Below are 14,815 nucleotides of genomic sequence, written 5' to 3' on the forward strand. Positions count from 1 at the left end.
GCCGATCCCTCCGTCCCTTGACACCAAAGCGATGGGGTTCCCATCCGCCTCCCCTCGTCTCTCCCATTCAAATTCTCCAGCTTCTGAAAAACCCCAAATATTTTTCACCCGGCTTCCCGGCTGGCTGAAACAATCGGCGGCAGCTTTATGGCTCCTCATCTTCCCTCGCTCAAGTGGAATAGCAATGATGGGGAGGGGGGGGGGTGACATGCACAGACCATCCCACCGGCTGATTTACAAGGCAAGAAATTCCTGCAAATCTTTGCCCCGCCATCTCCAAAGGATCAAGGGGATGCTCCGGATTCCCTCTGGTTATCCCACTGACCATGCAGTGGGTTGTTTTTTTTGTTTTGTTTTGTTTTTTTTCAGGAGGGTGGGATGTGCATCCCAACCACCTGCTGCATCCTCTGTTACATTCCCAGTGGAGCCCAAGCATGATCCATTTATTTTTGGATGTTTTGGGCCAACCCAAAGGAGATCACAACGTGTTTTAAGAGGCTGCTCTCAAGTAGGAGGTGCAAACGTTGGAGCACGTATTTTCCAGAGGGTATTTTTTGGGATAAGTGGGAAGGAGGGGTTGGAAATGGGGGTTTGCAAGCGGTTGCTTGTCCTGGGATACTCGAAAGGGAAAACCAGGATGATTTGGGTTCGTAGCCTTGAATTTAAGCTGATTTTCCCACCACTGACCCCACGGCCATCCCTCAGTCCTCCCTGCCACTGGCTCATCCCACTCTTCAGAGCTGATTTTAACCCATCCTGAAAGAATTCCGGGGCTGTTTCAAGTGATTCCCTCAGATATCCAATATTCCTTAGGAGACTGGCAGAAATTTCAGCATTTTTTAACCAATCCTGCTTCTGATGGCTTTTTTTTTTAATTGGGGAAGTGGATGGAAAATCAGGAGAAATCAAATTGTGATCGAGCGGATCTAGAACAATCCGTCCCTCTGGCTTTTCCAGTAAGATGTGGGAAAAATGTGGTGGTAGTCCTGGGGGAATGACTCCAGGGAATCCCCCTGCCCAGGTCCCTGGGGGGAGGGGGGGTAATAGCTCATGCACCCCAAAATTGGGTGTCTGATGGACACCCCCCCTAATTAATAATAATTATTAGATACTTCCAAAATTGGGGCATTTTACCTTGGGGATAATCCCGCAGGAAGGGCCTCATGTGGAAAGGGCCCTGGGACGGGTTTTTTGGGGGGCCCTGAATATAAAAGTCATACAGGATGAGGGGGTTGGGGACCCCTCCCAGGGGGCTGGTGACCATGATGGGGGTGGCACCCTGGGGGGAGCCTGGGGTTGGGGTTAGGTGTGGGGGGGGTCATAGGCCGGCAGGGTTGGCTCTGAGTGTGGCCAGGGGGGCAAATGCAGCAGGGAAGGGGCAGGGGGGGGCAAGTGTGTTGTTGGGGGAGAAATATGGTTGGGGGGGCAGATGCTGCTGGGGGGGAAGGTGTTTGGGGGGTAGATGCTGCAGTGGGGCATAGCAATGCCACGGGGAGACCGAGATGGTGGGGGGAAAGGTGTTTGGGGGGTCAGATGCGGGGGGGGGGGCAGGTGTTTGGGGGACAGATGCTGGGGGGCGCAGCGATGCCGTGGGGAGACCCAGAGGCGGGGGTGGGCAGGTGTTTGGGGGGGCAGATGCTGCGGGGAGGGGCCAGCGATGCCGTGTGGAGACCCAGAGGCGGGGGGGGGTCCGTTTGCTGGGGGGGGGGGGGGGGTGCGCAGCGCGGCGTTGAGGGGGGAGCGGGGCAGGAGCGGGGCGCGCACGCCCGCGGGGTCCGGCCAGCAGGGGGCGCTGTGCCAGGCGGTGCGGGGGGGGCGTGGCCGGGGGCGTGTCCTCGGGGCCCGGCGGCGGCGGCGCGGGGGGGCGGGGGGCGTGTCGCGGCGGCGGGGCGGGGCGGGGCGGGGCGGGGCGGCGGCGGCGCGGCGGGGCCGGGCGGGCGGGCGGCGAGCGGCGGCCGCGCTGTCAGGCCGGTGTCGGTGTGATGAAGATTGGCGGGCAGGTAGGCTGTCACTCACCGGCGGGCTGCCGCGCGGGGGCGGGCGGAGCCGTGCCGAGCGCCGCGGACAAAGCGGCCCGGGCGGCGGGGCACGTGTGGCGGCGGCGGCGGTGGGGACACCCCCCTCCCCTATCCCCCCCACCCCACCCCCCCCCCACCCCATCCCCTCCGGTGCGGGAAGTAACTTGCCGTTCCGCACCGCCTGCCCGCCCGGTGCGGGGTCGGGGGCAGCGCGGGCCGCGGCTGCAGCGTGTGTCCGTCCCCGGTGTCCGGTTCCCGCCCCCGCCCCCCCCGGGCTGACCTCCAGCCGGCTGCGGGTTGCCCCCGCCGTTGCGGTTCTCTGCGGTGACCTCCCCCACCCCGGGCCGGTTGCGATAGTCCCGGGGGTTGCAGCCCCCCCGCAACCCCCGGCCAGTTGCGGGGATCCCGGCGGGTTGCAGCCCCCGCCGGCCGGTTGCAGTAGCCCCCGGGGGGTTGCCCCCCCACACCGACCGGTTGCAGACCCGCTCCCCCCTCTACCGGTTGCAATGCCCCCCGGAGGGGTTGCAGCCCCCTCGGCCGGCTGCAGTGCCCTCGGACCGGCTGCAACCCCCCCAGCCGGTTGCAGACACCCCCCCCGGCCGGTTGCAATAACCTCTACAGACCCTTCGACCGGTTGCAGTGCCCCCCCCCCCCCCCGGGGGGTTGCAGCCCCCCCCCGGCAATTTGCAATCCCTTTAGACTTGCTGCACACCCCCCCAACCGGTTGCAGTGCCCCCCGGAGTGTTGCAACCCCCCCCTCCGCTTAACCGGTTGCAAGATGCTTTGCAGACCCCCGAGCGGTTGCAGCGCTCCCCAGGTGGTTGCAGTGCCCCCCGGTTGTTTGCAGCCCCCTCCCCCCCGCCGGCTGCAATGCCCCCCAGGGGTTGCAGCCCCCCCAGCTGGTTGCAATACCCTTTGCAGACCCCTGACCAGTTGCAGTGCTCCCTGGGCAGTTGCACACCCCCCCCCCCCCCCCAACTCATTGCAGTGGCTTATGGGGGGTGGGGGTGGTGTTGCAGCCCCCCCAGCCAGTTGCAATGGCCCCCCCACCCCCGGGGGGCTTGTAGTTTCCCCCCCCCCCCAGGTCATTGCATTTTACAGCTGGAAAGTTGCCCCCTATGCAAACGGGGCTGGGGGGGGACACTTGCAGCAGGGGGGACACTTTGTCCACAGCCCCCCAGCTGTGTAAGGCATCCCTGTATCTTGGGGTGCCCCCTGCCAGCACCCAGAGGGCACCCCCCGGGGGGGGGGGGAGGGCACTGTGCCGCCTTGCAGGGCCCCACGCGGGCTTGACGCCAGTGCTGGAACGGCGCTCAGCGGCATGCTGCGTCTCCTGGGGCCCCCCCCCCCCAGTGCACCCCCTTCACCCCAGTGCACCCCTTCACCCCAGTGCACCCCACTCCCCTCGGTGCACCCCATTCCCCCCAGGGCAGCTCCACAGGAGCCCCCCCCCCCCAACATCCCTCCCGTCCATGCACTGGAGAAATACTAAAAAAATCCATTTTAGCAGCTTTGCAGCCATGGACGGGGGGGAGGCTGTTTCAATAATAATAATTATTTTTAATGTATTTTTGAATTTTTTTAGTGCATTTACATCCGCTGGAGGGGTGGCTCTGCCGGCGGCATCATGCAGCTTGGGAAGTTTTCCTAAAGGATCGGGGCAGGGTGGGTGTGTGTGTATCCCCCCCCCCACGTCATCCCGGTCCTCACCGGGCGTCGAAGCTCAACTTGGGCTCTGGCTCCGGCTCTTTGTTTGGGCTCTTCCCGGTTTTTCTGGCTCCCAAGGATCTTTTTTCCCACTATCTCGCTGCCCGCCGGGTAACGGGAAACCCTAAACCCGGCAGGATATTTTCAAACTCCCAGCCGGGGAGATTAGATTAAGGGAAAGGCGGGGGGGGGGGGGATTATTTTTGGCCGGGATGCGGGGGCAGCTGTCTGCTGGGGAGCAGGAGAAGAGAGGAGGGGAAACGGCTTAATTTCGCTTTTTTAGACTTATTTTACCTTTAAATCCGACAAGGTTTTGGAAGCGGAGTGGGGGAAAAAACTGGCGCGCGGCTCAGCGGACCCGGCTTTGGCCAAACTTTTGGGCGTCGCGCCTCCAAAAGTGCTGACTCGGCGTATTTGGCATCTTCCCCTCGTGGAAAAAGGGGGTGCTCCCTGAAAAAACCCACCCCAAAACCTTTGGGGGCTGATGTTTGGAGGGCTGTTTTCAGCCTCAGGCAGACGGGGAGAAGGATTTCAGTCAATTAATTGGGTTTTGGGTGTTTTGGGTTAAAAAACATCACTTTTGGGGAGGTTCAAGCCGGATGGCACAGATGCATGATGGGATCGGGATTCCCCTTATTTTTTCCCCCCTCCTTCCTATTTTATTTAACTCTTCGTGCTGAGATTCCTTTATTAGGGGCAGAAGTTAATTGCTGGAGGCTAATTATGGGAGAGGTTAATGGGGGAGCTGGCGGCATCAGGAAGCAATGGAGATGCTGCGCTCCCCATCATCCCCAAACTGGGATTCTAAGGGCACATTGCAGTCCCGGACCCCCAAAACCAGCATCGTGGCTGTCCTGTAACCCCCATATATATATGTAAAACGTGTTACATATATATATATATATATATATATATATATAACATTAAACACTGCCCTGATATCATGGGGTGGGGGGAAAAAAAGGAGAGAAGAGTGATGCTCCGCATCCCCACCAGGCTTGCAGGAACATTTTCCATTCTCCCACCATCATTTTTGGGAGGAGGAGGGAAAGGAAATATTTCTTTTTTTTTTTCAAGGAAATTCTCCTTTTTTTTCCCCAAGGAAATACCCTTTTTTTTTTTCCAAGGAAATATCCTTTTTTTCCCCTGAAATCTCATTTTTTTACAGGAAATAACTTTTTTAAAGATAAATTTTCTTTTTTTTTTAAAGGGAATATTTTCTTGAGGAATTCACTTTTTCTTAAGAAAGTTGCCCCCTTTTTTAAAGGAAATTGCCTTTTTCTAAGTAAATGGCAAAAGTTGTGTTGGGAGGAGAAGGTTTTATCCCACTGGAGCATCAGGCAATAACCTTTTTTCCCCGATTTGTGGATAAAACATGTTCCTGTGCTGGGGCAGCTTTGGATTTTGGGTGATTTTTGCTTCTCCAGGGAACTTTTGAATGACTTCATGGGGTTTTTTTTCAAGTTGACTGACAGCATCCACAAGTCTCTGAGTGATAATAGGGTTTTTTTCTTTTATCTCCCAGGAAAGTTAAAATAGTGGCATGGTCCGTCCGGGAGGAGCATCCTTCACCCATCCATCCTCATCCCCAGGGATGCGGGGGCTGGACCGTGCCTCCGGGTACCATCCTTATCCAAGTCCCAGCACACTGTTGGGTTTGGGATGTGTGATGGATACCCAGGGATGTTTCCTGAGGACATGGAGAAAAATAAGCTGGGGTGCTGGTACACCCCTAGTTTTGCCTAATTAATTTTCCTGGGAGCTGCTTCAGCTTAAAATAATTAGTAAAATTAGTCCCAGCAATGGGATGGGGCAGCTGAGAGTTGATGGGCGGGGATGCCCATCACAAGCGTGGCACGAAAGCAGGCAGGGATAAAATGAGAGGATTTTAAACCCCTGATGAAATAGGAAATATTAATTTAAAATACTAAAATAAGCATTTCATGATGCTGAGCTCCCTTTCCCCTGGCTCTGGACAAAACTCCTTTTCACTGTCTTTCCTTTTTCCTCGCAGAAATACCAAATTTGAACAGCGAGCCGTGGTTTCCCAAAGTCAAGAGGAAACTTTTGCCATGATTAAGGATAAATTAGGGGAGGTTTGGCATCCCTGAGTCCAGTGGGAAACCCGGACCGAGCACCACTATCTTCTTTCTTTGAGGTCGCGGGTACCCCTAGCACATCTCAGCATCCCGGCCCCAGTTATCCTTCGTCCTTATTTTACTCCGAGCTGTGGAAATCCGCTTTTTTGGGGTCTTAGCAGGATAATTTGCTGGACCCAGACAATTCTCGGTCGAATTTAATATCCCACGCACTGCTGAATAACTCAATTCCCAAATAATTTTCGCCGCCACCAAAGAGGGTGTTAACAAATGCCCTCTAATTAGCAAAAAAATAAATTATTTCCTGGCGTCATTAGTCAGATCATTAAGATGCCGGCTCAAAATAATAATCCGGAGGGATGGGAATTAATCCTCGATTAAATTTAGACCTGGGTTTGTCCCCCCCTCCAGCCTTGCATGGACCGAGGTGATGCTCCAGGTAATCCCTATGGGAAAGCCAACCCCTCCGGGGCGGGATGGAGCCACGATCCTGGCGGGATGGAGCCATGATCCCAGCGGGATGAGGTCGCCTTTGCCCAGCTGTGATTTGCAGCTGTATAAATAAGATGAGAATTTGGCCTCGGCTCTTCCCCCCGCCTGATTATATCGTATTTTTTTGGCCTTCCCTCTTGTGAAAGGGAAAATAAACCCTCGTTAGTCAACACCTCAGTTGAAATTAGCTTTTGTTAAATATTTGTGAGCTTCTGCTCGTTTGTTTTCGGGGGTTTGTCTCTTTTCGAGAGGCCAAAAAGGGCTTTTTTTTGGTTGTTGTTGTTTGGGGGTTTTTTCCCCCTGGGCAGCACTGCCCTGGTGGGATGCTTGTTGTGACTAACGAGATGCAGATGCTCCAAGGGACCGATGGCGGAGGAGCAAGGGGTGAGACCGGGAAGGAGGGCTTGGGGAGGGGGTGAGGTTTAGCTAAAACTCAGGTTTAAACTGTATTTAAAACTCTTAATTTCAATGAGAGATAATCTTCCGTGACCCTTGAAGTTTTATTTAATTTATTTATTTTTTATTTAATCTATTTATTTTTATTTTATTTTATTATTATTATTATTGGGTTTTATTTTCAGGCGTTTTTTAAATCTTACTTTATTTTTTATTTTTATATAACGTAGAATCATGTAGGTTGGAAGGACCTTTAGGACTGAGTTCAGCTGCCAAGTCAACCACTAAACCATGTGTCCGAGCACCACAGCTGCATGTTTACTTCCATTAATTTTTTATGTTATTTTTCATTCTATTTTTCATTTTTTATGTCATTTATCATTTTTTATGATTTTTTACTCTCTTTTTATTTTTTTTATCTCAAGTTTCTTTTTCCGTTCCATGCTTCAGCCATCTTTCAGCATCCCGTGTCATGCTACCTGTCCCATCCCACACACACCCGATACAATCCAGGCAGGAAAATCCCAAATAACCAGCACAAGGCCATAAAAAATCAAGTTAGGGATGCAGTACTGCTGATGCTCCACCCCGAAAAACTAGATTATGTAGGTGCAGGTGGAGGAGACTTTTGCAAGCTGCCATGAAATCCTGCTTGGGTGGATGGGGGGAAAAAAAACAAAACCAAAAAAGCCCCAATAATGTTCTATATAGAGCTTTCAACTTTAATAAGGTGTTGCAAAAAAAAAAGTTATAACCAAAACCACATTTATTTTTTTGCTTGATTCTCCCTTTCCCCGGCCGCAACGGCTGGCTTGCTCCTGTCCATAAATCCCTTAAAGCCAATTAAAAATAATCCCAATTTTGGACTGTTTGGAGAGGTTCCTATTTTATTTCGTCCCGATTTTATATTTTGTCAAGGATGTGTTTGCACGCAGGATGGGGGCTGTGGAAATCCCCTTGCCCCCCATCAGGAAGCCGATTGCGGCGGCACCGGGGGGATGCTGGACGCAGCCCTCGCACCCCGGGCTGGGCTCGGAGCTTGAACCCCCCCGGCATTTCTCCTTGATGGGAAAAGCTGCTTTTTATTTTCCTTTTACCCACCTTTCCCCCCTTTTTTCCTTCTTTTTCTGTTTTTTTTTCCCCTTTTCCTTTTTTCCTTCCTTTTCTTCTTCCTATTCCCCTTTGCCCCCTTTTTCCCTTTCTTTTCCTTTTTCCCTTTCTTTTCCTTTTTCCCTTTCTTTTCCTTTTTCCCTTTCTTTTCCTTTTCCTTTTCTTTTCCTTTTTCCCCGTTCCAGTTTTCCTTTTTCCTTATTTCCCCTTCCCCCCTTTTTCTCCTTTTTCTCTTTCCTGCTTGTTTTTGCTTTTTTACCTTTTTTTTTGTTTTCATTCTTTTTTTTCTTTTTCCTTTTTTGATCTTTTTTTCTTTTTTCGTTTCCATTCTTTTGATTTTCTTTTTTTCTTCTATTTTTTAGCTTTTTCCTTTTTATTCCTTTCTTGCCCTCCTTCCAGCAGCCTGGACCAGGCAGCAAAGCCAGCATGCCCACCAGACCAGGCTCCTCCATGTCCCTGGGGATTATTCCCGATGCTCATCCCCCTCCTGTGCCGCAAGCAATGCCAGAATACCACCACTGATCCAGCAGCGAGTCAAAACTTTTCCAAATAATTCACCAAAAAATTAGAATATTTAATTGTAGTGATTTCATTTCACATGAGCTGCTCAGCGGCGTGTTATTCCTCGGATTATTTGTCGGAGGCAGGACCAGTCTGGTACAGATATATCACTTCTAGGTATGTCGGAAGGCACTTTATAGCTTTATAAAGCCCTTAAAATGTTTTTCTAAACACCACTTGAAGCTTCTAAGGCAAGTTTTAGAATCGCAATTACCAGCTCCCTTATCCCTGAGCAAATTCCCACTGCGATGGTGGATGTAAACCACTTTAGACATTTTTAATGCTCCTGAGCAATAAATTTAAAAGGGAATTTATTGTTCCAAGCTGCTAATTTCTCCATCCAAATGCCGCTGCCTGTTGCCAGTGACAATGCTGGGGATGGCCGGGATGCGGTTTGGGGGTTTTGGTGCCTATCCCAGAAAAAATGACTTTTTACCTGCTTGATTTTTCTGATTCCCCCCCTATTTTCTGTTTCCCTCCATCTTTCCACTGCCTCTTTCCAATGGGAAGACCCCAGGTGAGTGAGGTCGATGAGCTGAACCCTCTCCAAGTCTTACATTTTTTTGGCTCCTTGATCAGCTTGTAATAAATAATTATAAATAATTGGCTTAGAGGTGGCGGGTGGGGCTCCCCTCTGGAGCATCCTGCATCCCACCTCTCACATCTTGCATCCTCTCCCTGACCTTGCTCCTCTGTATGACTCACCCAATTTAGATAAAATTATTTTTTCTTAAAGAAAACCCAAATCTGGGTTCTAAGTACATTAACTTTGCTGGTGGAGTTAAAAAAAAATAATAAATTATTATTATTTATTATCTCAATCTCAAGAAAATCCCATTTATACAAAGTGCCCGGAAAGGTCTTTTAATGCATTTACATGTAGAAATTGGTTTCTTTATATCTCGGTGCCAGATCCAACATCTCTTAACTCTGGCAATTAATTAATTGCCATAAAAAAAAATTAAGTGGGGTATTTTGTCAGGCGTTGATACACCGCAGCCACCCCTTTGTTTCTGGAGTGCATTTTAACCTTTAAAAATAGCATTTTAAATGCATCTTGAAGTCATTCACTAAATGGAAATGGTCCTTTTGGCAAATATTTAGCCCTCGGACACTGCTTGGCTTGAAGCAAATCACTCTATAAATTGGGGTAGTTTGTCAGCGTGACAGCAAAGAACAAACGTTCTTCGTAATAATAAAGTGTAAATAATAATAAAAAACAGATAATAATAATTAAGTACACAAAAGGGAGTAAGACAAAATAAGTAATAAATGGTATCAGTGGGTTATTTTTCCTCTAAGGCTCTGGCACATAATAAGATGGGTGAAAAGAAGCCGGGGTGAAGAGACAGACTTCTTGTCAAAAGTCCTAATTGAATTTAATTTGGCTCAAATTTTAGTGCTGAATTTATTTCCTGGGGTCAGGCTGGAGCATCCCCCCTCGCTGGGTTTGAGTGCTGTTGGTGGTTTTTAAAAGCTGATGGTGAATAACGGGACAAGGAGACTGCTTTATTTGCCTTAATTTTAAGGAAAATACTTTTTTTTTTTTTTTTTTTAATTTAATATTCCAGAAAATGTGGGACTTCCTTCCCGATCCATCGCTTTTCCTGGAATAGGGGCTAGAAAATCCTTGGATCGTGGATGCCTTCCCTTCTCCCTTCCGATAGTGGGGTTGTTTGCAGCCTGGTCCCACTGGATTTGGGGTTCTGCTTGCTCCCCGGGGCGCAGGAGGGATGCTTGGCTGGATGAAGCTTCATCTGATAACTGTGATGCTCGTAATGAGCCAATAATTAAAACCCCTATCAGCGCAGGCAAGCCAGCCCCACTGCGGCCCCCCTCAGCTTTCCGCCTTGCAGCAGAGATGCTGGTGCAGTTTTTAGGGATGCTGGTGCAGTTTTAGGGATGCTGGTGGAGTTTTTAGGGATGCTGGTGCAGAGTTTAGGGATACTGTTGCAGTTTTAGGGATGCTGGTGCAATTTTTAGGGATGCTGGTCCAGTTTTAGGGATGCTGGTGCCGTTTTAGGGATGCTGGTGGAGTTTTTAGGGATGCTGGTGCCATTTTTAGGGATGCTGGTGCAGTTTTAGGGGTGCTGATGGAGTTTTGTGGATGCTGGTGCAACTTTAGGGGTGCTGATCCAATTTTAGGGACACTCATGCAAATTTAGGGATGCTGGTGCGATTTTAGGGATGCTCATCAGCTTATAGTGATGCTGGTCCAATGTTAGTGATGCTGGTGTGATTGTAGCAATGCTCATCCAATTTTAGGGATGCTGGGGGAGTTTTTGGGGGTGTTCATTCAATTTTAGGGATGCTGGTGTGACTTGAGGGATGCTGGTGTACTTTTAGGGGTGCTGGTGCAGGTCTAGGGATGCTTATCCACTTCTAGTGTTGCTCGTGCAATTTTGGGGATGCTGGTGCAACTTAAGGGATGCTGGTGTGATTTTAGGGATGCTGCTGGTGCAGTTTTAGGGATGTTCATGCAATACCACTGGAGGCTCCTGCAGTTCTCGTGATGCTTGTGCAGTTTGAACGGTGCTTGTACATTTTTTCTTACGTATTTTCAGCGGCGCTTCTCCTCACCCCGGACCAGTCCCTATCACAGGCATATTCCCCATTCCCGTTATTTTTCCCCATGCAAACCTGACCCCCCAAATCCTGCTGTTGCACCTGTTGCTTTTTATTGAGTGGCCTTTTGCTCTTTTTGAGCGGTTGAGCATTTTCTCCTCATCCTGGGAGCCACGTCTTACCATCGGGGAGCTTTTCCTTCTCTTGAACGTAACCTTTTCCATTTTAATCCCACCCTACGCTGCGCTAAATCATTCCTCCTTACTTAAACAACCTCCAAAAGCGTCGGGTTTTGGTGGGTTTTTTCTCCTTCTTCCTCCCCTTTTAAAATTCACATACCAAACAGGGTAGCTGAAGGACCCGGCGAGAGTATTTACGCTAAAAACACCAAATAAAGTGATTTAGTAGCATCTTTAATAGCAGAGCACCTGGAAAGTGGCCAAGGTTATCTCGAGGCGTAGACATCGGGGGGGGGGGGGGTTTATTTTCCCTGCAACCGTTGACGTTGGGATTTGGCTCGACAGGGGGAAGCCAGAGAAATTCCCAGTGCTGTTATCCCTGCAGGAATTTCCGGGAGCTTTTTTACCCTGAATTAATTGCGCTCAGAGAGGGGCTCGGTGTGTAAGTGCTCTCGCACTCCTGTGATGAGCTGGGGAGAGCTCAGGGGGTTTAGTGTCGTCTGTTCCCCGCCCCCCCCCCCCAGCCCCCGGCTTCTTTTAACGATTAATTGCCTGGTGACGATGGAGGGCAGCACTGAAAGTACCTGAAACGCACCCGGACCGGCAGCCTGGTCTCCGGGTCGGACACGCTGAGCCTAAATCTGGGGAGCGGTGGGGATCTGCCCCCACGTGGGATCTGCACAGACCCCTTGGCAAAAGCCCCCTTAGCAAGACCCCCTTGGCAAAACCCACCTTGCAAAACCTGCTGTGCAAAACCCCTTTAGAAAGACCCTCTTAGTCGGTCCCCTTTGGAAAAACCCCCTTAGCAAAGCCTGCTTTGCAAAGCCCCCTTAGCAGAGACCCCTTAGCAAAGACCCCCTTAGCAGAGACCCCTTAGCCAGGCCCCTTAGCAAAGCCCCCTTTGCAAAACCCCATTTGCAAAGCCCCCTTAGCAAAACCCCATTATAAAAACCCCCTTTGCAAAGCCCCCTTGGCAGAACCCCCTTAGCAAAACCCCATTATTAAGACCCCCTTAGCAGAGCCCCCTTGGCAAAGCCCCTTTAGCAAAGCCCCCTTGGCAAAACCCCCTTAGCAGAGCCCCCTTGGCAAAGCCCCCTTAGTAAAACCCCATTATTAAAATCTCCTTAGCAAAGCCCCCTTGGCAAAGCCCCCTTAGAAAAACCTTCTTTGCAAAGTCCCCTTTGCAAAAAACCCTTTGCAAAGCCCCCTTAGCAAAACCCCGTTATTAAAACCCCCTTAGCAAAGCCCCCCTAGTAAAACCCCCTTAGCAAAGCCCCCTTTGCCCAACCACATCAGCCCAGTGCCCGGCTTGCCCCATCTACCCCACATCCCACCATGGCACCGGGGGTGGGGGGGGCTCTTCTCCCATCTGATGGCATCGCTGTGGCCGTGCCAAGGGGGGACCCCTGGCCCCGCTCCAGCGCCCGGCCGGGACACACAGCACCCTTCAGCCAACCAGACAGAATTCAACCCTTTGTTTCCTGTTTGCCGGCTCGACTTCGGGAGGCCGGAGCCCTCAACAAGCCCCTCTTTGTGCTAATTTAATTAATCGCTGGGGCTGAGGGCAGCGCGGATGAGATGCACTGGCTATAAATACCTGCTTTTTTTTTTGGGGGGGGGGTGTGCATGATGGTGTTCAGCCTGGTGGCGATTAAACCTAAATCTAATTAAATCCGATTTAATTCGAATTGAGTTACAAGAAAAAACCCCTATTGATCGATTGATGTAGGATGGAAAACCATGGGTTGATTGATTTATAGGAGGAAATGATTGATTGATTGATTGAGAATAGGAAATTATCGAGCAGGGAAGTGGGGTGAGCGCTGGGCGTGCGTCGTCTCCCCCATCGCAGCTTTTGGGGAGGAAAATTGTTGTTGCCTCCCCCAAACGATGGCGATTTCCAGGGAAAAGCACCACTTGGATGCACGCGTGCTCCCTGCGCACTTCCCACGAGCGTTCAAGCACGTGAGCTTCGTGGATGCTGGGATTCCTGGAAAAATCCTTGCCCGGGTGCTGCATCTTTTGGTTACAACATGGATTTCAAACTTTACGTCCCATTTGCAAAGCAAGGAAGGTAAAGAACACGGAGGTGAGTTGCCTAAAGCTGCAGAAATAGAGGGGAAAAGAACTCTTGAGACTTGCTGCCAAGCAAGTTTTAGCTGCAAGAAGAGATATTTATCTTCCTCAAGAGATGTAAATGATTTTTCCAGCTGATCAGTGATAGTTTTCATTTGAGAGATTGGGCTGTTTTAGTGTATTTCTTTAAATTTATAATATAATAACATATTATTTTAATGTACAATAATAAGCAGTGATACAGCTGCAAGGATGGGGATAATCTGAAATCGGAGTTTTTTGGCTCCAAACAGCAAAAATCCCCATTGGGCTTGTTACAGGTGGTAATAAGGGGAAAAAAAAAAGAATCGGTGGAACAATAATTTTCCCAAAGGTTTTTGCTATTTTAGCACAAGGAGCACCATGTCTTCACCACTGTTTTGGGTAAGAAAACCCTGAGCATGTGGCTGATGGGGACCAATCCTGCCTGGAGAGTGATGCCATTCATTTATTTTTTTTTATTTCCATGGGAAAACTCCCCCAAATAGGGGGTTAAAATTTCCAATATCCCTCCATGATCCCAGACTCTATATCTCAGCAGCATCTTTGAGTCCGCTGTTCCTTTAAGTGACGTGATTTCCAAATATTTGCCAAAATCCAAAGCACTTTTCACCCTTGGCGTGCTTTTATTTTCCTTCCTATAAGTAACCTAGAATAAGAAGAACTATTAATATCAATTATTTGGGGGTCTGCATTATCACATTTAACATTTGTTTGTATTCTCTTTAAGACGGGGGAGTGGTCACCTGTTTATTTTAGGGATGCTGGGTTGATGTCACATGAAACCAAGGGAAATTGTTGGGAAAATGATAGCCCCATCTTAAAATAGCTGCTTTACAACAAGGCCCTGCAATCTCTCAGTGAGGCCGGATCCTGCAACACGAGCCTCAGCAGTCGTGTCGCACGGCCGGTCCAGTGCATCCCTTGGTGATATCCTGGGATTATTTAGATGAGTGGTTGCTTTTTCATAGTTTTGCTTTGCTGGGGGATGAAAATGGCTTGTGCTTGCGATACTGAGTTGGTTTTCCTTATGAATAGCCTGAGTCCTTGTGGGAAAAATCTGGGGATTGAGTATATCCGCGCTTGGTGCTTATTTTTCCTTCAGTGCACAGGGAGCTGGAGCATCCCTGAACATCCTTGGTCCAGCCTGACATGATCCTTGCTTGGTGCCCTGTGCACAGGGAGCTGGAGCATCCCTGAGCATCCTTGGTCCAGCCTGGCATGATCCTTGCTTGGTGCCCTGTGCACAGGGAGCTGGAGCATCCCTGAGCATCCTTGGTCCAGCCTGGCATGATCCTTGCTTGGTGCCCTGTGCACAGGGAGCTGGAGCATCCTTGGTCCAGCCCAGGATGATCCCTATATCCTTGCTCGGTGCCCTGTACACAGGGAGCTGGAGCATCCCAGAGCATCATTGGTCCAGCCCAGGATGATCCATCATCCCTATCCTCTTCCAGCCCCAAGTGGCTTCTCAACAGCAGGAGCATTTGTTAATAATTATCTCTCCCCGGCATTTTTAGGGGAAAAACCATGGGAAAAACCTTTCGAGCCTCTGTGGGGTTTTTTTGGCATCATT

General features: G+C 50.2%; 1 protein-coding gene across 1 annotated transcript in view; it reads left to right on the top strand.

The window, feature by feature from the left end:
• The first annotated feature begins 1,922 nt into the window (after window positions 1-1,922).
• PKNOX2 (PBX/knotted 1 homeobox 2) overlaps window positions 1,923-14,815 on the top strand; it is a 90,037-nt gene continuing 77,144 nt past the window's right edge. The window contains 1 exon segment of the mRNA XM_055819410.1: window positions 1,923-2,000. The gene's annotated coding sequence lies outside the window, so the exon portion shown is untranslated.

Source organism: Falco peregrinus, chromosome 15, assembly GCF_023634155.1.
Source record: "Falco peregrinus isolate bFalPer1 chromosome 15, bFalPer1.pri, whole genome shotgun sequence".
NCBI lineage: Eukaryota > Metazoa > Chordata > Aves > Falconiformes > Falconidae > Falco > Falco peregrinus.